General features: G+C 41.0%; 1 long non-coding RNA gene across 1 annotated transcript; it reads right to left on the bottom strand.

The window, feature by feature from the left end:
• Positions 1 to 1,106: 1,106 nt before the first annotated feature.
• LOC136173670 (uncharacterized) lies at positions 1,107 to 5,697 on the bottom strand. Its single transcript, XR_010664262.1, has 3 exons — positions 5,646 to 5,697; positions 4,230 to 4,292; positions 1,107 to 1,421 (listed from the first exon to the last, which is right to left on the bottom strand). It is a non-coding gene; the product is annotated as an uncharacterized lncRNA (long non-coding RNA).

The raw sequence follows: 5,697 nt of genomic DNA, 5'->3' as shown, positions 1-5,697 counted from the left end.
TTTTGGTCATGCCATACAGCCTGTGGGATCTTCGTTCCCTGACCAGGGATGGAACCCATGCCTGGTGAATTGGAAGCATGGAGTCTTAACCCCTGGACCACCAGGGAAGTCTCTCTTGGCATGATTTTAATTTGCATTCCCCTAATAGTTAAAGGTGCTGATCATCTTTTTTTTTTTTTAATAATTATTTTTATTTGCCTGTGCTGGGTCTTAGTTGCAGTATGTGGGATCTAGTTCCCTGGCCAGGGATCAAACCTGGGCCCCCTGCATTGGGAGCACAGAAACTTAGCCAACGGACCACCAGAGAAGTGCCAAGATGCTGATCATCTTTAAGTGTGCTTATTGGCTATTCATATTTTCTCTCTTGTGAAGTGCCTACTGAAATTTCTTGACCATTTATTAATATGGTTGTTTGTTAGGCAATATAAATCCTCCAACTTCGTTCTTCTTTTTCAAAATTATGTTGGCTACTTTGGGTTCTTTGTATTATCATAAAAATTTTTTAATTAGTTGGTTCATTTTTATCAAAAAGGCTACTGAGTTTATTGAAGGGGGTTGCATCGAGTAGAAAAGTGAACATTTAATGATATTTAGTCTTGTACTCCAAAAACATGGAAAATTTCTCCATCAATTTGGTTATTCTATTACTTTTGATAGCTTACGGTGAAAGATGTCGGATTTGTGATTCCCAAAGAAGAAGATTTAGCTTTGGGACCAGGGACCAGGCTTGATCACTCAAGAGCTATTGTGTAGCAGAGTTTTATTAAGGTGAAAAAGGAGAAAGCATTTGATATAGACATCAGAAGGGGGACGGAGAGTGCCCCCACTCGCTAGTCTTATCAAGGCCTTCTATACTCTTACCAGATCCATGCCCCAACAAATCTTGAAAGATGATGCTGTGAAAGTGCTGCACTCAATATGCCAGCAAATTTGGAAAACTCAGCAGTGGCCACAGGACTGGAAAAGGTCCATTTTCATTCCAATCCCAAAGAAAGGCAATCCCGAAGAATGTTCAAACTACTGTTCCAGGAAGGGGGACCCCCTCCAGGGCCCGAAACTGGGCTCTTGTCTAACACTCGGAAATGAATTGTCCGAGGAGATACATATTGACAAAGCAAAAGATTTTATTGGGAAAGGGCACCCGGGTGGAGAGCAGGAGGGTAAGGGAACCCAGCAGAACTGCTCTGCCGCGTGGCTCACAGTCTTGGGTTTTATGGTGATGGGATTTGTTTCCGGGTGGTCTTTGGCCAATCACTCTAATTCAGAGTCTTTCCTGGTGTCGCACGCATCACTCAGCCAAGGTGGATGCTAGCAAGAGGGATTCTGGGAAGTGGACAGACAGGTAGTGTCTCCTCTCGATCTTTCCCGAACTCTTCCGGCTGGTGGTGGCTTATTAGTTCCGTATTCCTTATCAGGATCTCCTGCCATAAAACAACTCATGCAAATGGTTACTATGGTGCCTGGCCAGGGTGGGCGGTTTCAATCAGTGTGCTTCCCCTGACACTACCACACAATTGCACTCATCTCACATGCTAGTAAAGTAATGCTCAAAATTCTCCAAGCAAGGCTTCAGCAATACCTGAACAGTGAACTTCCAGATGTTCAAGCTGGTTTTAGAAAAGGCAGAGGAACCAGAAATCAAATTGCCAACATCCACTGGATCATCGAAAAAGCAAGAGAGTTCCAGAACAACATCTATTTCTGCTTTATTGATTATGCCAAAGCCTTTGACTCTATGGATCACAAGAAACTGTGGAAAATTCTGAAAGAGATAGGAATACCAGACCACCTGACCCACCTCTTGAGAAACCTATATGCAGGTCAGGAAGCAACAGTTAGAACTGGACATGGACCAACAGCCTGGTTCCAAATAGGAAAAGGAGTATGTCAAGGCTGTATATTGTCACCCTGCTTATTTCACTTATATGCAGAGTACATCATGAGAAATGCTGGGCTGGAAGAAGCACAAGTTGGAATCAAGATTGCCAGGAGAAATATCAATAACCTTAGATATGCAGATGACACCACCCTTATGGCAGAAAGGGAAAAGGAACTAAAAAGCCTCTTGCTGAAAGTGAAAGAGGAGAGTAAAAAAGTTGGCTCAAAGCTCAACATTCAGAAAACTAAGATCATGGCATCTAGTCCCATCACTTCAAGGGAAATAGATGGGGAAACAGTGGAAGCAGTGTCAGACTTTATTTTGGGGGGCTCCAAAATCACTGCAGATGGTGACTGCAGCCATGAAATTAAAAGACGCTTTACTCCTTGGAAGGAAAGTTATGACCAACCTAGATAGCATATTAAAAAGCAGAGACATAACTTGGCCAACAAAGGTCCGTCTAGTCAAGGCTATGGTTTTTCCAGTGGTCATATATGGATGTGAGACCTGGACTGTGAAGAAAGCTGAGTGCAGAAGAATTGATGCTTTTGAACTGTGGTGTTAGAGAAGACTCTTGAGAGTCCCTTGGACTGCAAGGAGATCCAACCAGTCCATCCTAAAGGAGATCAGTCCTGGGTGTTCACTGGAAGGACTGATGCTGAAGCTGAAGCTCCAATACTTTGGCCACCTGATGCGAAGAGTTGGCTCATTGGAAAAGACCCTGATGTTGGGAGGGATTGGGGGCAGGAGGAGAAGGGGACGACAGAGGATGAGATGGCTGGATGGCATCACCGACTCGATGGACATGAGTTTGAGTAGACTCCGGGAGTTGGTGATGGACAGGGAGGCCTGGCGTGCTGCGATTCATGGGGTGACAAAGAGTCAGACTGAGTGACTGAACTGAACTGAACTGCCCCAACATACATCTTAAATTAATAAGATTAGAACTAACAATAGAAAGGTTTTATCAGACCCACTCCCACAACATAGCCTGGAGATAACAAGATTAGTCAGAAGGTTCTTGCTAAGGAGAAACAAGTCCTCAGGCAAGATACATTGTTATGTTAAGTCAAAGCAATATAGAAAAAAACTTTGTCCCTCCCCCTCCCCCTCCATGGGGTGGGAATTCCATGCTTTATTATTTATTTAAGGTTAAAGCGAGTCACATGTGCGAACACCTGTAAAATACAGCCTAGGTCTGCCCTTCCCACTTGCTGATTTCTTGTCAGGATTTTTCTGGCTATTCTTGATTATTAAGTATTACAAATAAACTATATAATAAATCTGTCTGGCTCCCAAAATAAAAAGAAGATGGTATTTTTATTGGCATTGCTTTAAAATTGTAAATTAAGTAGAAGAAAATTATGCTGAACCTTCCTCTTCAAGCCCATGATGTTTTTTCTTCCTTCAAATCTACTGGTAAACCTTTTGCAAGATATTACTGGTTTTCCTCACATAGATTTTTCATATTTTTTAAATGTATATGCCCAACTTGTTTTATCATTTCCTGAGCTCTTTAATCCTGATATGGCTTTTTGGAGAGGATGGGATAAGAGGACTCATGGGGAAGATAGCAAAATCTAAATAAATTTTTCTTATAAATATCAAGTCATTTAGCCTAATATCATTTACTGAATAATCCTCTGGTCTCTACAGATCTGTGATACCTCTTCTACCATATATTAAAATATTATATACTAATAGAGTATGTGATATAATAATATTATATACTAATATATTGGGATCCATTCTGAGCTATCCTGTCCAATAGATCTTATGACAGAATGATGTGGGTTGTTTTTTTTTTTTTTTGAATGATGTGGTTTTAACTCTTATAGCTTTATTATGTTTTGTGCTAAGTAGGGCTCTTTTCCCAAAATTCATAGGTTCATTATATCTCCTCATTAAAAATTGTATTGAGAGGAATGAATTAAACCTAAAATTTAGTTTTTATAAGACTGGACATTTTAAAGTATTTAGATTTCCTATTCAGAAATACTATACATCTCTCCATTTTTCAAAATACATATATCTTAATTCAGCCTTATAGCTTTTATTCATGTAACTCAAGTGTATATTACATTTCAAGTATTTTAGATTCTTATTGCTATTGAGAATATAATCCCTATTTTCATTTTATTATCTAACTGGTTATTGCTGTTAAGTAGAAATGCTTATTGATTTTTGAATATATAGCTGTTTGAAAATTTACAGGCACAACATATAAATGGCAAAAAAAGTGACAGCTTCCATTTCTCTATAAATTAACCCAGTTTAGCTCTCTAGCAATCATTTCTACTGAGGATGGGAAAAAAAATCAGTCTCACTATTCAGCTGGAACTCAACTTACAGTGTCTTGCCTTCTCCCTTCACATTCTCATCTCCCTCTTGCGTTCCTGCTGAAGTCTTCTCCCTGGGATGAAAGAGGCATGGGTTCAAAAACACCCTGTACCCATAAAACCAGAAATACAGATCACTGGAACAGGAGAGCAAGTCCAGAAATAAACCCACACATCTAATCTATGACAAAGGAAACAAGAACACACAACGGAGAAGACAGGCTCTTCAATAAGCGCTGCTGGGAAAGCTGGACAGCTACACGTAAAAGAGTGAAATTAGAGGCTTCCCTGGTGGCTCCGTGGTAAAGAATCTGTCTGCCAATGCAGGACACTCGGGTTCGATCCCTGAGTCTGGGAAAATCCCACATGCCACAGAGCAACTAAATCCAAGCACCACAACTACTGAGCCTGTGCTGTAGAGTCTGGGAGCCACAGCGACTGAGCCTGAGCACCCTAGAGCCTGTGCTCCACAACAAAAGAAGCCCCCAAAATGAGAAACACCTTGTCACACACCAGCAGAAATGAGACCCTGCTTGTCACAACTAGAGAAAAGCCCACACAGCTACAAAGTAAAATAAATTAAAAAAATTTTTTTAAGTGTTTAAAAAAAGAAGAGTGAAATTAGAAGACTCCCTAACATTATACATAAAAAGAAACTCAAAATGGATTAAAGACCTAAATGTATGGCTGGATACTACAAAACTTACAGAAGAAAACATGGGCAGGACACTCTGACATAAATTGCAGCAAGATCTTTTTTGACCCACCTTCTAAGAGTAATGAAAACAAAACCAAAAAATGAACAAATGGGACCTAATTAAACTTAAAAATCTTTTGCACAGCAAAGGAAACCATAAACAAAATGAAAAAGATAACTCTCAGGATTCGAGAAAATACTTGCAAATGAAGCAACTGATAAGGGATTTATCTCCAAAACATACAAACAGCTCATACAGCTCCATATTGAAAAAGCAAACAACCCAATAAAGAGTCTTAACCACTCTACCACCAGGAAAGTTCCAATAACCCTAAATATTTTTGTGGTATACATACTTTTTTTTTACTAAAAAAACTTTCCAGGTGGCACAGTGGTAAAGAATTCACCTGCCAATGCAGGAGATGCAGGAGCCACAGGTTCAGTGCCTGGGTGGGGAAGATCCCCTGGAGGAGCACATGGTAACTCACTCCAGCATTTCTGCCTGGCGGGCTACAGTCCATGGTGTCACAGAGTCAAAGGTAGAGCCTAATTCCCCTTCCTTCTAGTATGGGCTGGAATTAGCGACTCTCTTCTAGCGGACAGAAGAAACGTGAATGACAGAAGTCAGGCCACACAAGCCACTCTGGCTCACTGCTTGCTCTCCCAGTTCTCACCTGTTCTGGGAGAAGTCAGCTGTGTGGGGTCCCTAGCTGCCTATGAAGAGTCCTACCTGATGAGGCCTCCAGCCCACAGCCACGTGAGGGAGCCATCTTGGATCTTCC

This window comes from Muntiacus reevesi, chromosome 8, assembly GCF_963930625.1.
Source record: "Muntiacus reevesi chromosome 8, mMunRee1.1, whole genome shotgun sequence".
NCBI lineage: Eukaryota > Metazoa > Chordata > Mammalia > Artiodactyla > Cervidae > Muntiacus > Muntiacus reevesi.
Note: the sequence above shows the minus strand (reverse complement) of the source record. Positions and strands in the feature narration are given on the sequence as shown.